At 45.6% G+C, this 16,270-nt stretch overlaps 1 long non-coding RNA gene across 1 annotated transcript; it reads right to left on the reverse strand.

Moving 5' to 3' along the window:
* Positions 1–1,090: 1,090 nt before the first annotated feature.
* On the reverse strand, positions 1,091–12,405 carry LOC125940888 (uncharacterized). The gene is made up of 3 exons (XR_007464061.1): positions 12,334–12,405; positions 6,027–6,200; positions 1,091–1,147 (listed from the first exon to the last, which is right to left on the reverse strand). It is a non-coding gene; the product is annotated as an uncharacterized LOC125940888 (long non-coding RNA).
* Positions 12,406–16,270: the final 3,865 nt, after the last annotated feature.

The following is a 16,270-nucleotide window of genomic DNA, read 5'->3' on the forward strand; positions in this document are numbered from 1 at the left end:
TCTCCTCCAGCAGCTTTTCCCCTGGTAATGCCTTTCAAGGCCCTCCTAACTTCATCGCTAGTTATAGAAGGAGCCTCTGTATTTTGTACATCACTTCTTCGAATGAAAGTAGCTCAGCTGCTCTGGAACTGTACAGGTCAGTATAGAATTCTCCCGCTGCTTTTAGTATGTCATCAAAATTGTTTATATTACCCTGCTTATCTTTCAGTGCATACATTTTGCCTTGTCCTAAGCCAAGGTTCCTTCACCGATTTCATGCTGCATGCATATTTTACTGCTTTCTCGATCTTTTCCACGTTATAATTTCGGACATCCCTTACTTTCTTCGACAGTTCAGCGAATTCTATCCTATCTCTCGAGTTTGACACTTTCATATTTGCCGTTTCTATATTAGGTCCTTTGTTTCTTGGGAGAGCGTACCTTAGTGCCTTACCTGCCACTTCAATTGCTGCTTCTGAGATCAGCCTAGTTAAGTTTCATTCATTACCTCCATGTGGTCTTCATCTTCCTGTTCTTAAGCTGCATCTATATTCATTCCATATTCATTACCATATTCATTACCTCTGCCTTAATTGTGTCTCAACACCAAGGGTCGGGGTTCGAATCCCACGAAAGGTCATGGGTTGGAGTTATGAAATAACTCTATCTGAATGAATTGTGCCATAACACCAAAGCATGTGGGTTCGACTTCCACCAAAGGTCGTGGGCTCGAGTGCCTTAATTATACATCTTAATTACCTCTGCCCTAATTAACTTAGCTTTAGGTAACACCAAAGATCGTGGGTTCAACACCCACCATGGGTTAGAGTGCCTTAGTTCACTCTATCATAATAAAGGTAGGGTTAATTAGGTATTCGAGCCTACAACCTCTGTTGGTGGCACCAAGGTGGCACCTAAGGGGCACCGTGTGGCATGGCGGCACCATCAAATTTTGTGCCATTGAATTTTCCGGACAGCCAAGTTTTCGACCCATGAACCAGCTCAGGCTTCCGCCTTAAAAATAGACAAAACGCACTAACTTTTTGAAGTCATCGTTCGAGAGGATGACATCCAAGACAGACCGTCGATTACACATCACGTTTTGCGTTGTCCGAGCTTCATAGTTGTGCATGCGAAGGCCTTCACCCGATTCACAGAAATGAGAAATCTGTAAGGTGACCATTTTTTGTCAGAAAAAAGCATCACACGTTCATTAGTAAAACAGGGTCATTACGGATTATTAGATTGCTATCAAAACCTCAGTGAATACCACATTTCTATTTGGGCGACGAGAAAAACAAGCAAAACTTTCGGCGACCTTCATACAGGGCGAGCAGATTCGAGTCTTGAGCCCTTTCTACCGTAAGAAGATCCACTAATGCTTGGCGAGGTGAATCAGATTGCAGCAAAATTGATCGTTGACCTGCTGGGCTTATCGGTTATCGCAAAGTTCCTAAGACGCTATCTATAAGGAAACGAGCCTGTAGTGTATGCGCACCGTTTTGTTACGGCTATTTAACAAGTCTGAATATTATGGTACGTGCAGAAACTGGCTGGGCGCTGCTTACAGCAAAAGGCTGTCGACAAGTTCAGCTGTAGAAAGGCCTATTCTAGCAAGAGCAAATCTATGTGTTGCTGACAAATCCTGTATCCTACTCCCTGTTGAAAAATTTTAGAAACATTTCTGCACGATGTAGGCCTCCCTTAGGCACCAGTTCTCTTTGTCATCGAGACATATGCAACCTGCGACACTCCTAATGATTGCTTCGGCCAAATAGGTGTCACTGTGCCACGAAATGCGTGCACGTCTGTCCCTCTCTACATGGCCGCCACAACCACCGCAGCTGCAGTGCCTCTTACGCAGCTGTAGAGCCAACCCATTCTTCCCAGTTGCCCGACTCCTTTCCCCACGCGATAGTATAGCGCGCGGTAAGGGACTGATGAATTCGCGGGATAGGCGCAGCTAGAAGGCAGAGAGATTTTGAAATCGAGGCTCTGTGCTCTTGCATCGGGTTACAGCTGAAGAATAGGGTGGACAGCTGGGCTAAGCCGCCAGGCAGCAGCCTTCGGCAGCGGACCGACAGGTGGCGCGATCAAGTAGGCCATGATCTTGAGCGGCCAGGTATCCAACAGCGCGACGCTTCTCTGGATCCAAATCTCGATGAACACGCGACAGATAAACCCTATTGGCTTTCCTGAGAGATTGGAAAGTTTCCTCCTAGATTCCCGGTAGCTGTCTCTGCCAGGTTGTGTTCGGAACCTCAAACTCTCACCGTGCAGGAATGTTGAAGCGTTCCGAACAGGCGCAGATACACGAAGAGGGAAAGTTAACTTGAGTTTATTTTACGTGTTTGGCAGACATTATAGGCCACGAATAGAATAATACGAACTGAAACATGAGCGCGCTCGACTAGACGGGGTTTCGGCAACCCCAGGCCCTTCTTCTGCTGCTGTTGCTGCACCCTGTAATGCATGTGACAAACAGCAACTGAGTGCACTACACAGAAGTGCCATTTGAGCTGGGGTCATGGTCATATACGAGCGCTACTCTCAACAAGTATCAGGAATACTTTGCGTTCCTGTTGCACTTCGATACGGCGCTCCTGCGCTATTGAACCCCGGCAAGGTGAGAAATGTTGTTCGACAGCCTGTGCTGCATTTCAAGCAATTTAGGCTTAGGCACAGTACCGAGCGTTGTGACAGTTATCGAAAAACAGCTCGGCCGTTGTGCCGAGTTAGTTTGGGGTGTACTGAATCTTGACACGTACTACTTGTGCCTGCAGAACGCGCGATAAATTCCCTCTTGTGAAGGACTGAAAACAGGTTTTGCACCCGCGCATTTGTCTTGAGTGCGAGTAGAAGGCATCCTGCCAGCGTCTATACTCGCGGACAACTTTCTGTGGCAATGAAGGGAAAGCTACGGGCGCGTGGATGCTGCACATGTGTTAGCGCGCCAAGTAGTCCGGCAGCGTTTGACAGTGCTTTTGGTTGCTCGGAACGGACGCTGAATCGACGCAGCTTTCACGTGCGACGGTTTCGCGTTTCCCCAGACGCGGAAGGTAAAACCGCCAAATAAGTAAACTTTTACGCTGAGTGGTGTGTTCTGTCATACTTAAATGTTGTTAATAAGCTGTTTATGTTTTCTCTTCCCCAGCTTAAACCAACGTGGATTAAAACGAGGGACTCTTTTCAGAAGCGCTCTCGCTTCTGCGCGCTTTGCCTCCGTAGCTTTCCCTTCATTGCCACAGAAAGTCGTCCGCGAGTATAGTCTGGCCTTGCTGGGAGCCTGTGTTGTGGCCACCTCTGTGCAGGTGGTGTACCATTACGTCAGCTAAGGGCAAGCTGTGTCAAAAACGTGCAGCCACTCGTTTATTTGTGCTCTTAAAGAGCAGGCAATAAGGCCCGGGAAGGAGGGAATGCTTGGAAACCAGATGTCTCCGTCACATTTTATTTATGGTATTATTTGGGATGATTCAAGTGTTTTCTACGCAATGTTTGTAAAAGCGAATTGCCTTTGTTAGTAATGTCGGCCTTTCTCGGCTTCCGCACGTTTCGCTCTACACGCACTTTTCCTATTTGCGACAGGTGCTTGTAATTTAATTTCTTCAGCTGATGCCGTCTGGTGGGGCTTCGTACGTGAGTTACTGCTTACCTGGTACAACAACACTGGATGAACGCACAAAAAGGCCGCAATAAGATTTTTTTAATAGCAAAATAAAGATTTCCTCATTTCACCTGGCGTCTTGCTTGTACATAACGAAATTGCACGTTGCCCAGACGACCCATTCGATTGGAGGCTTGTAAAGAATTCTCGCAATCATTTATTTTGACGTAATAGTTCAGTGGCCACCCCATGGTGGAGAGAAGCAATTAATGAAAAACACATGTACCCAATCGTAGCAGTTGCTAGAAAAAAAAAAAACTTATACGGTTTCTCCGAAAGCCTCGAGGCGACCAGCACAGCCGGCTTAACGCGTACCAGCTAGCCTTCAAAAAGCACGCGACCAAAACCAAAACCGGAAGTTTGGTTGAGGTTTTCACATCAGCCGCACGGTGTGCTGCAGTCAGTTCAGCCGCGAGCTCTATGGGAGTGTCCGCTCTTGTTAAATATCTCGCTCTATGGTTAGTGCGCGTTACTTGGCTCTCTGGCTGGGGGCCATGCTTCCTCGAGGGAGATGACGCGCGGCGTTTGGTTATAAATTCCAGATGATTTCGCGGCTGCGCTGCGCTGTAGTAGTTTGCAGACATGATCGGGAGCGCGTGAAATAGGCGCTGAGCTTGTTTGTTTAAAATGAGCAAACCTGGCGAGGCGCCCTTTAAGGTATGGGCTTTATATCAACGTATAGGAATCGAAGTTCGTGTAACAAAACTTACTTTTTCGTGCCTTTTCCTCAAACCTCATGAACACATCGATACAAAGACGGTATATTGAAAAAAAAAAAACATTTAGGCTAGTAAATTTTCGAAAAGGACCTAATAATATTGCGCATTACTCCAGCTCACCCGTTTCAATTCATTGAGGCACTCCTATCATATCCGCGTCAGAACACTTGAAGGCGTTCTCCTCCCCCCCTCCCTCACACTTTTGTTTTGATCAATCTGGACCATGTTTGAGAGAGGGGGCTACGCTGGTGTTTGTTCATTAAAGATGTTCTATATAGGAGGATGAACACGATGGCAACACATGGACGAAACAGCACAGAGTGCTTTGTCACCTGACGCTATGTTTTGTTGTTGTAGTTATTGAGTTGAATGTATTTAATAAATATTACCATCACGTGCAGGGTCTCATACATCATTTTGCTCTGTTCCTTGTGTGTTACAAAAATAACGAAAAATTGTGTGCGAACACGCTCGAATTTCAGATGGCTCCAGCGCTAATTCCCCAACCAGACGTACGCGTTGGAACGCGTCTGCACGCGCCGTACTGCGTCTCGGTGAGTACGGCATCAGGCGCCGAGGCCGCGTCGCGTGTTGACGCGCGGTGGCGGCGAGACCTACAGCAATGCTAAAATGTTTACGCGCGTGCCGGAAGCTGCAACCCGTGCGACGCGCTCCACGTGACCATGATGCGCCCTCGTGTCTTCCGCAACGACTGCTCGCGTGGCGTGCAAGATGCGTGCGTTGTGACTGGCGTGCCACGCGTGTATTATGGTCGATCGAAGTTTGGCGCGCTGAAGTGTTCAGCCACAGCGGCTGCGCATTAGGTGACTCTACGCCGATGCTGCTACAGGTTTTAGCCGGGTTCACAATATTCGTTATTAAGTCGCAGTTGAGCCGACTGAACCACTAGGAGTCTTGCAATATCCTTTAAAAATAGAATCAAATTTAAAGCTAAAGCTTGAGTTTGAATGGCCATTTTTAACACATTGCTTAACGTGGCCGCTGAGCGAAAGCTATAGGCTACCTTGTACATGGCAACCTCCCAATTTTGCGCCGCCGTGAAGAAAAGCATGGCGACGCGCGGCAACTCCTGCTTCGTTTGGGGGCTTGGCCTCTTCCTCCGTCGGGCACGACACGACGTCGAGCGATCGCGGTGAGCGCGCGGACGCCTTCCAACGCGTACGTCTGGTTGGCTCACCAAAAGCGACCGCGCAGCACTTACGCAACATTCATGATGCGTTCACAAATGCACTTCCTTGTTTCGTAATAACTGCAGGAAGAGCGGAAAGCTGAAAGAGCGAAAGATGCCAGAGCGAGCATGTCAGTACAAAGAAGGCGGCGAATGGCGGGCTGCCGTCAACCGATCTCGGTCGGTATCTCCCGAAATGAGAAGCTCCCTCCTTGATCATGGAAACGGGAAGTTAACGCTATGTTCCGTTTGAGAATCCTGCTTGTGAGATAAGTTTCGGCGCGCGCAATCTTCCAAACTCGGCTCAGAGATTGACAGGTAGCTCCACAGTCGATCTACAGAATGCACTCGTACTTATTTATTGTTCAGGACCCTTGAGGTTAAGCCGTTGTGCAAGACGCTTTTGTTTCTTCATTTCATATTTCATATCAACATAATAGTTCCGAAGAGAGGCAGTAAAAACAGGAATTCTTACGTTTTTGACGTACGGCATAAACATGATAGAGCTTTCTGCAGGGCTTTTAGAGATAATAAAGGGCGAGACGGTGCACTTTTTCTCGAAGTGACACTTCTTATCCCTCATGCATGGTGAGCCGTCGTCTCGCAGAGCGGTGAAACCCAGGAATTTCGAACAGGCGTTCATCTTCAGCTGGAAAAGACCGAAAAGGAAACCGAGAGTGTAGGAAATGAGACAGAAGGCATACAAATTTTTTTGGTCATTTAAAAAAAATGGTGCGAATTCTTTATGAATAACAAAGTACGATGTTCGGCTAACTGGTGCATGGCTGTCAATGTATGTGGCTAAAAAGAAAATGGGAGAAATTCGTTCCACTTAACCTTTTCACCCCAATTAAACATTGCCACCTTGATAGCTTTGATGCCTCCGACGTGACGCACAGAACATCCGCACGGGGGATGAAAGCTGCCCTAGTTTCTATAATACCACTTGGAATTGGCAATATTAACAGCGAACTAGTGTTGTGTGTTCTAATATTAATTATTAAACTAGTATTCCGCCGTACGGCGCTATGCACTTTACAGGGCTACCGACAATCTCATCTGCATATTTATGTGCGTTCGGCGTTTTTAATGTGCTTCGTTTGGGCGTTTGTTAGTTGGTTTTAACCCCTTCCCCCATGGCATGTCATACCTGATAAGCGCAGAACTTCTAGCATAACAAAATCGAAAAGAAGGAAAATACTACTGACAAGCTAAGGTCGACGCGGCTTCCGGCGAATGTGACTCCCAAAAATGGGGACGCGCAACCGTCGCCCCTCTCTGGGTGATCCGAGCGACAACTGGCTGCATACACTGTGAACAGGTATGGACATAAGTACTATAGTTCTAGGGTGCCTCGACGCCGAGCAGGTTGGTTGCCATCGAAGCACCCTAGCATACCTCGTGCACTCGCATCTTGAATCTAGCCGGTGCATTTTCGTGGCGTTGACGGTTACGCGGGTCGCTCACTCCCACGTTCGGATTAAAGGTGACGCTGGCAGTACATCAAACTTGCCTCCTTTTGCGTCGACTGTGGTTGACACGCCTTTATTTTTGTATGCCAGAGCCTCGGTGTACTTTTATTATGTGCCCTGAAGGCAAACAATAAACGTTGACGTGCTAAAACGTTTGCGCCGAAGAATTCGGTAGCGCATTCACAAACTGTCTTCATTTTGACAGTGGTTTATGACGCACAATAGCGCAAGGCTCCACACTACTGTATCAGTCCAGGGATATTAGAACCAACGCTATATTTGCGCTCTATCCATGCTCTCCATTCACCAGGGCGTGCGCCGTGATGGCTATAGAAATCACAGAGCTTCTCGACCATGCAAATAGAAATGGGCATAATATCACCTTTAAATGGATTCCTTCACACTGTGGTGTGATAGCGAACGAACAGGCAGACACTGAAGTGAAAGCTGCTTTAAATAATGGGACTGAAGTACGAAGCGGTTCAGGCATGGTTAATTCCGACTGCTTGCACGTTTTAAATGTTGTATGTGTGGCTGTAAAAAAAAAAAAAAAAAAAAAAAAAAAAAAAAAAAAAAAAAAAAACCTAGCGCGTACGTCCCCAGTCTGTTGTGTAGGGAAGCGAAGGCTTTTAGCGAGCGAGCGCATGATCTTTCATAAAAGTAGTTATGAGTACTTTTGCCTCAATAACAGTACCGTTCACAGCATTCGTCCGGGGAGTGCGGTGGGCCAATTTCGCCAGAATTATCGCGGGGCGGTGCTTTATCAGAGCTGTCAGTTGGGCGTGTTGGTATACGTTCGCTGTGGGAAAAGCGCTACTAAAACGGATACTTAGCAAGAACAGTGCTTTGTCCTGTGTTCTAGCCAGGTCTCCGTTTTCATTAGTGCTCTTTTCTAACACGATTATTTATCATCGGCTTATTATATTACCTGGAAATTCAACTGCTTATATAATTATCTCCTTAATCCGCGCTTCCGCCTTGTGCGCGCATGCAAGTCGCTTGCATCTCCGGCGCAGGGTATTAAATGCGAAGCATTTCCTGGCGAACATTTGCCACTTTCAGAGTATCTATCTATCTAGCCACCTACGTCTTGGTGCTGCGTCATTGTCATTTTTCACTGAGTCCAGCTCATGGATATAACTTCTACCATCATCATTTAGCGTTTTATTCACTTAGGGCCCGCGTCCGAACCTATTCCAGTGGTTTTTCAGTGCTAATGATTTTTTTCGCTGAGTCATTCTCATTTTTGTGGAGTCATGTTCATGACTGACTTCTGCCATCGTCCCCTAGTGTTTTCTACACTTCATGGTCGTTTTGTTAACTTGGTATGTACCAAAAGTGGCATAGTATGACAAGGGTGTATGATGAACATAAATGATCGGTCATGATACATGTGTCAAGTAGGTCATGAATCACCCGCCTACGTCCTGGTGCTCTCATGGGTAAAAAAAAATCAGAAGTGGCAAAGAATGGAGAATGATTGTGAATGGTGCAAGTATGGTTATGATAGTAACAATATTGATAGTAGAATGCAATAATGACTCACTAATGTCCATGAATCAGCAAGAAAATGACACTGGCTGAGTGAAAAAATACTGAAACTCAAAAAAACACTGGAGTGGGTTTGGACGTGGGCACTAAGGAAAGCAAACACTGAAGGATGATGGTAGAAGTTAGTCATGAGCATGACTAAGCAAAAAATGACAGTGAATCAACCAAAAAATGATTAACAGTCAAAAAAGCCGGCAAATCCCACGCCCTGTGGGAATCGATATTATGCGAAGCAGTGTGTGGGGAGCCTACCAAATTCACGATATGATCATGAGAGCACCAAGACGTAGGCGGCTGTTTCATGACCTGAATGTTATGACATACATGTCATGACCTATCATTCATGTCCGAACCCATTTCAGTGCTTTTTGAGCGTTAATCTTTTTTCGCTGCGTCATTGTCATTTTTCACTGAGTCCAGCTCATGGATATAACTTCTACCATCATCATTTAGCGTTTTATTCACTTAGGGCCTGCGTCCGAACCTATTCCAGTGGTTTTTCAGTGCTAATGATTTTTTTCGCTGAGTCATTCTCATTTTTGTGGAGTCATGTTCATGACTGACTTCTGCCATCGTCCCCTAGTGTTTTCTTCACTTAGTATCCACGTTCGAACCTATTTCAGTTGTTTTATTGCGATAGCAATTATATGGATAGTCTAAGTGGATCTCTTCCATGGTCTTCGCTGACGCCGTGAGGTTCCGCACTAAGTCCAATGTCGATGAAATCGTCGCCGCGTGCCGTATACTGTATGTGCGAGTGAAAGCGCGTGAAGGCGCTCCACTTGATTCCGTCCCTCCTTCATTATTTGCGCTAAGCGACCATATGGTCTAAGGTATAACGCCCGAGGGACGCGCGCTTTCACGGAGAGCGAACGCTCAGTGGAGAGCAAACGCGAATTCTCCCGTCGCGCGAAAGGCCGTGCGGTGATGAAAAGGAGGGAGGCAGAGGGAGCGACGCTGTGCTACGACATCAACTGCGTATCTAGCAACCGAGCGCAGGGGGTACTGGAGACTCAATCCCCCACGCGAAAGGAGGAAAGCGGGAAGGCAGCGCTGAAGGAAGAGGGTGCGGCTTCTACTCTGCCAGCAACTGTGTACTTGTACTTTGCGCGGCTGCGGGCGCTCTGCGCACGATATCTTGAAAGATATTTGCACACGGCTCCTACCTTTTTATGTGCTCTGCTTCTGTTGAAGCGGTAGACCACATGAACCTTCGCTCGCGGCTGCCGCCGCCCTTGCTCACGCCAGCGTTTTCACAGCGGTTGTCTGCGGTCATCGAGTGTGATCTATTCATGTTTGTTTGTGCGCTCTGGCACCATGCTTGTTAATCCAGATAGTAAGTGAAGTGTCTAAGTTTATACAGCCGATAAATCTACGATACTTACTGCGTATAGCTCTCTACTAATTTGTTATCTCAATTGATGCTTCGCCTTTCGGGCGAAACGGCGATTTTTTAATTATTAATCTTTTTTCGCTTAGTCATTGTCATTTTTTGCTGCGTCATGCTGATGACTACGACTTCTGTCATCATCCTTTAGTGTTTTTCTTCCCTTGTGCCCCCACTTTAGTGGTTTTTGAGTGTTAATCTATTTTTGCTGAGTAATTGCTATTTTTTGCTGAGTCATGGTCATTATTGAGTCATTACTGTATACTACTATCATTATCGTTGCTATTGTAACAATACTTGCACCAATTACCATCATTAATTCTCGATGCTTTGCCACTTGGGGTTTTTTGACGCATGAGAGTACCAAGACGTAGGAGGCTGTTTCATGACCTACACTGCATACATGCCATGACATTCACGTTATGAACTATCACTTATGTTTGTCATACACTCTTGTCATACTATGCTAATTTTGGTACATACCAACATACCAAGTTAACGAGACGGCCATGAAAGCACCAAGACGTAGGCGGCTAGACATATACTGTCAAAGCGGTAAATGTTCGCAAAGGAACATTCAAAACGACTGCAATGGGTTTGGACCTGGGCACTAAGTGAAAAAAAAACACTTAAGGACGATGATAGAAGTCATAGTCATAAGCATGAATAAGCAAAAATGACAATCACTCACCGAAAAACCCTGCGTATCCACGCCCTGTGGGAATGGAAGTTATAAGAAGCAGTATGTGGGGAGCCTACCAACTTAACGAAACGACCATTAGAGTACTAAGACTTAGGTGGCTGTTTAATGACCTTCATGACACGCACGTCATGACAATCATGTCATAAGTCCTCAGGAGTGCCTTAAGCTATGCTTAAGCATGACTAAGGTCTCATGAGCATGACTAAGGTCTCTTAGGACTTCAGTCATGCTCATGAGTATGACTTCGATCATCAAACTTAAACCTTTTCCTTCACTTAGTACCACATCCGAAACCCTTTCAGTTGTTTTTCAGTGTTAATATTTTTTCGCTGAGTGATTGCCATTTTTGCTGAGTCATGCTCATGACTAACTTCTACCATCATCCTTTAGTGTTTCCTTCACTTTGTACCCGCGTCTGAATCCATTCAGTGGTTTTTGAGTGTGAATCTTCTTTCGCTGAGTCATTGTCATTTTTGCTTAGTCATGCTCGACCATGACTTCTACCATCTTCCTTTAGCATTTACTTCACTTAGTACCCACGTCAGAACCCATTTTAGTGACGTTTGAGCGGTAATCTTTTTTCGCTATGAGATTGCCATTTTTGCTGAGTCATACTCATGACTATAACTTCTACCATCATCATTTAGTGTTTCCTTCACTTAGTACCCGTTTCTGAATCCATTCAGTGGTTTTTGAGTGTAAATCTTTTTTCGCGAGTCTAGTCATTTTTTCTTAGTCATGCTCGACCATGACTTCTACCATCATCGTTTAGTGTTTCCTTCACTTAGTACCCACATCTGAACCCATTTCAGCAGTTTTTGAGAGTTCATCTTTTTCGCGGGGTCATTATCATGACCTACATGACACGCATATCACGGCATTTTTGTCATGACCTATCATTTATCTTCGGCATACACTCTTGTCATACCATGCCAATTTCGGTACCTACTAAGTTAACGAAACGACCGTGAGAGCACAAAGACGTAGGTGGCTAGATAGATAGATACTGCCAATGTGGCAAATGTCCGCCAAAAAATGCTTCGCATTTAAAAAAGATAACACTCGGAAACTACTGAAATGGGTTCAGACAGCCGCCTATACGTCTTGGTGCTTTCATGGTGGTTTCGTTCGCTTGGTTTCATTCACATTGATTCCCACAGGGCGTGGGATCTACCGGTTTTCTCTTATTGATGTCATATCAAGCCAGCGCACCACAGACCGTGTGTGCATTGCTTGCGCGACTCTAACGATCATCATATTGTTTCGCTTTCAGTGACTTCATCATCCAAGCATCTCGCTGCCGCTTCGTGTTGGGGTACGCGAGAAAACCCACGCCGGGCTCGGCCGAATACGTTCGGCACTGCGAAACCGAGCAGTAAACGATGCTGTAAGAGTGGGAAAATAAATGGATGTCTTTGCAATGAAACACGTTATCTAAAACCCTACAACGAAGGCTTCAATCGTCCAGCCTGAGAGCTGCATTGAGTGGGGCAAACGAAGCAAAGGTGGAGAAGGCAGGAACGCGTGTTGTCACTTTCTACGTCACAGCGATGACAGCGCCGGTCTCTCTAGTGGTGGCCCTCAAGGCCAATTACAGCATTGTGGGAGTGAGTTGCGGATGGAAAACACTGAGGACACTCCACAAGCAAGTTGAAGGACTGCTGCTCACCTTGCGTCCCTCGCAGAATGTTTCCGGATAATTAGGGTCTCCCCGTCTGCCATACTCGTCAAACACTCCATACTGCAGGTGCGCCCACTCATGCACGAAAGTGTACGCTTGAAATAAAAATCAAGTCACTCAATCAACACACGCAATAAAGCACTTTTCTTTTTTAGTGATCCGGTGCATGTTTAGTGGGCACAAAACGTATATTAAGAAAGCAGTGCACGGAACAACTATTGAAACTCTTTCGACGACACTTATATAGCTAGAATAAAAGGTATGCGGGGACAGGAAGTGAGAAATAAGCGGGAAGAAAGAAGTGAGTAGGGGAAAAGCAAGCGTAAACTGAGGGTAGCACGAGAGATCAGTGCGATATTACGCCGGTTGAAATTTTGCAATTAGCCTAGCTGTGGCCGGGAATATTACTGCGAAGCATTCTTTACGAAATTCAGGCGTTTTGAATTTATCTATCTATCTATCTATCTATCTATCTATCTATCTATCTATCTATCTATCTATCTATCTATCTATCTATCTATCTATCTATCTATCTATCTATCTATCTATCTATCTATCTATCTATTTGTCTACCTATCTACCTACCTATCTATCTATCTATCTATCGTATCTATCTATCCATCTATCTAACCATCATGTCGCGCCTAACCTATTTCCTGGCAAATTGGGTCAAACTAGCCGTTTATGGTCTGGTGGGCATCGGGCCGCTGACCTGAGGTAACCGCGCTCGAAACAAACCTCCGGATCAGTTTTTGTCTCAGGATATGTGACACTGGGCCAGTATGTGCCGCTCTTAAATAACAAAAAACTCTGTTGAATTAAGTTTCTCCGATGCCGGGCAAAATCGAACCCTGAATGATGCCGCAATTTCTTCCCATAAAGTCGTTGTAACAGTTAACAAAAATTACGTACCAGAACTTTCTTTTTTTTCCGTCGTCAGGGGGCTCAGGTTCCAGAGATATCGTGCAGGAAGATGAATGAAGTCTCCCTTTTCCCCGCAGCCTGCTGATGTCACCGTGTAGGGTCGATCGCGTCCGCAAAACGAGGAATTCTCGATTCGTACTTCACTTTTCGGGTAGTACGTTGCGCCTAGAATCCGTGGACTTTTTCTTTTCGGCCAAGATTTGGGGAATTCGATGATGAACTTTTTAAAGTAAACTCTTCCGTTCGTAGCTATGTGTAGGAACTGGGATGCCGATTTAAGCACGACCTGCACGTTGAGAGGGATCATTCAGTCAGTCCTCGTAGGACCCGAGACACGGGCCAATGTACCGCCCCACGTCAAAGTTCGGAACACTGCAGCCTAATTTAGTTAGGTGACAGGCCGTCAACACTCTACTACCGAACCAAACTCATTACCCACAGCACATGTCGAAGTACTTGTTCGCACCTACGAATAAAACCTCACCAGCCGTTGGCACATTGCGTAACGCTTCTGCGCATGGTGCTCGTCACTCACCTCATTGCATATTTCCGCAAAGCTTCGTCGTTAAGCTTTTCATTCACGAACCGGTGAACGCTGGCGTTCTGCAAGACGCCTTGCAGCGTCACCAAGACGTGCTTACGCCTCTCGACGCATTTTCAGGTCTACGTCATATACACAGTCAATGCATGCTTTGGTCGCAATCTGAGGTGCGGCGGTTGCCGAATTCTTTTTCAACTTGCTCTTGTCGACGTCTCTACCTCTTGCCTCTGGTAGTGGGAATTGTGTGTACTCGGCAAGACATCAAGCAAGCAGGACAACCAAAATTAGTGCAGGAGGGAATGGGCGCTTCTCAAAAATGGGCATGTAAGAACGCTTGATTTTCCGCTCCAATTGGATGTCTTTCTTGCAAATTCAAGTATTAGTTGGAGATAATGATATTGCAATTTTAAAATATGTTATTATGGACAGGTGATCCTCATTAGTAGAGTGAATATGGCCTAAAGGTTATCTCCTTTTCCAGTAATTACGATAGTAGCCTTGTCTCGCGAAGCAATTGAACCTGGGCACCAGCTGTATATTGAGCTAGAACTGTGCTCTCACGAAGCTAGAGCGCCGTAGATCACCGAAGAAATAGTGCCGTTCAGAGCACGCTCACTCATCGAAGTGAATATCGAGTATAGCATGACTTCCGATTCTATGCTGCATTTCTAAAAAATTTATTCTACTGTCTGCCTTCCACTTTTAGAGTATGCCTCTGTAGTTTGGGGTGGAACGTGCAAATCTCTCATTGAAACCCCACTGAAAATGTGTAGGATAAATTCATTTCTACTTTGAAGCACCGCCTTTACATTCTGGCGACCATGCACCAGCCCTGTCAGATGTACCTCAGCTCTCACCTCTAAAACCTAGACGTATTAAGTGAGACCTTTTCTTCGTTTATAAGGTGTTTCATAACCCCGTAGATTGACCAAAGCATCTTGATCATGAATACTTTTCCATTCCAAAAAGTATATAAGGCAGCAGGCCACGCAGGCAGCACTCTGCGCTTTCTGCGTGGCATTGTTGCAGTAGTGACTCTGCTATGGCTCGAGTTCAAAAAACACCTAATAAGCATTGCTCCTGTATTGAGATATTTCAGAGTTAATTCTCTGTGTTCTGATTTGCATAATCATGTTGCATGGTTAACTTCATTTTACGCAACCCTCTTTGTTTTAATTTTCGTTATTTTTTCTCTACCTCACATCACTTTGTCTATCACATTTGTCCTATCTGTACATTGTGTCTTGCGTATTATTTATCAGTGCACCGTTAGAAAGTCTTCCTAGCGGTTTCTGTGTACTATAACAAATATTTATTTCAATATTAATATTATTATTGTTATTACTATTAGTTTTCGTATACTTCCGTTAGAGCATCAGCAAGCCACAACGACCGTAAGCAAATCCAGATGTTCAAAATTACGGAATGCTGATGTTTACGCGTCACTCTTTCCTGTTGTGCGAGTTAAACCTGTCGAAAGGATCTGCTTATAGAACGGCCTTATAGAACGGCCTTTTTAAGCCGGACTTGAATATTTCAACACTTCCTTGTAATAAACATGTAGTTGTAATGCTTGCTCCATGTTTCTGCCTCCAGACCTGACGACATCGCTTCGATTCTAACAGGCGCCAACATGCGTTTGTTTACAATTCCCAAGCAGGTCTTTTTTTAAAGCGCAACATTAGAGGCATTACGCCGAATACTGAAAGAACTAAAAACACCCCCTTGTCTACTACAGCGATCAAAGCAAAATGAACCTGCACTGCCTGCAGCATGTCACAAGGGGCACATAAGTGTACTGCGCCAGTTGTTTTCATTGTCTACAATGCTCCTATAGAGCAGTCTGAAAGTTTCTCCCGAATTTTATCCTGGTGGGAGCTATGGCTTACTTTATGATGATCCTTCCTAATCGTACGGCATTCCGCCATACCCTACGTTTGCTAAAATGAAGAGTGGTCGGAGGATGACGACCAATATCTTGCAAGCTTCCTCACTCACTAGTCACTCACTAGATCAATGACCTCCAGCGGAGCAGATAACCCCCCACCCCCGCCCGGTCGTCCAGGCCCCTTCCACGAAAACAGGAACCGACAATGACACGTCAACCGGCTAACACACGGCGCTGCCTCAAATTCCTCCACCGACTATCAGTAGAGCATTATCGTTCAATTCTACATCGCCGCCGCTAACACACTCTCGATCGTTACCCCAGCCACCCGCCTTACCTTCTCTCCCCTTTAGAAGAGTCCTACCTATATATATTGTGCCTCGCGAGGGGAGCATATGTCGCCTTGAAGAAGCCAAGTCCACTTCTCGAAGCGTTGGCTCCGGCTGTCACTTTGTTCTCATGTTGCTCGTCGTCTTGATTTCCATCTCCCGCATTTCCCAGTGTTAAACAACAAGACATTTAAATAATGACCATAGCTACCATATAGCTACTATAACAATAACCATAGCCTA

Source organism: Dermacentor silvarum, chromosome 10, assembly GCF_013339745.2.
Source record: "Dermacentor silvarum isolate Dsil-2018 chromosome 10, BIME_Dsil_1.4, whole genome shotgun sequence".
In the NCBI taxonomy this organism is placed as follows: domain Eukaryota; kingdom Metazoa; phylum Arthropoda; class Arachnida; order Ixodida; family Ixodidae; genus Dermacentor; species Dermacentor silvarum.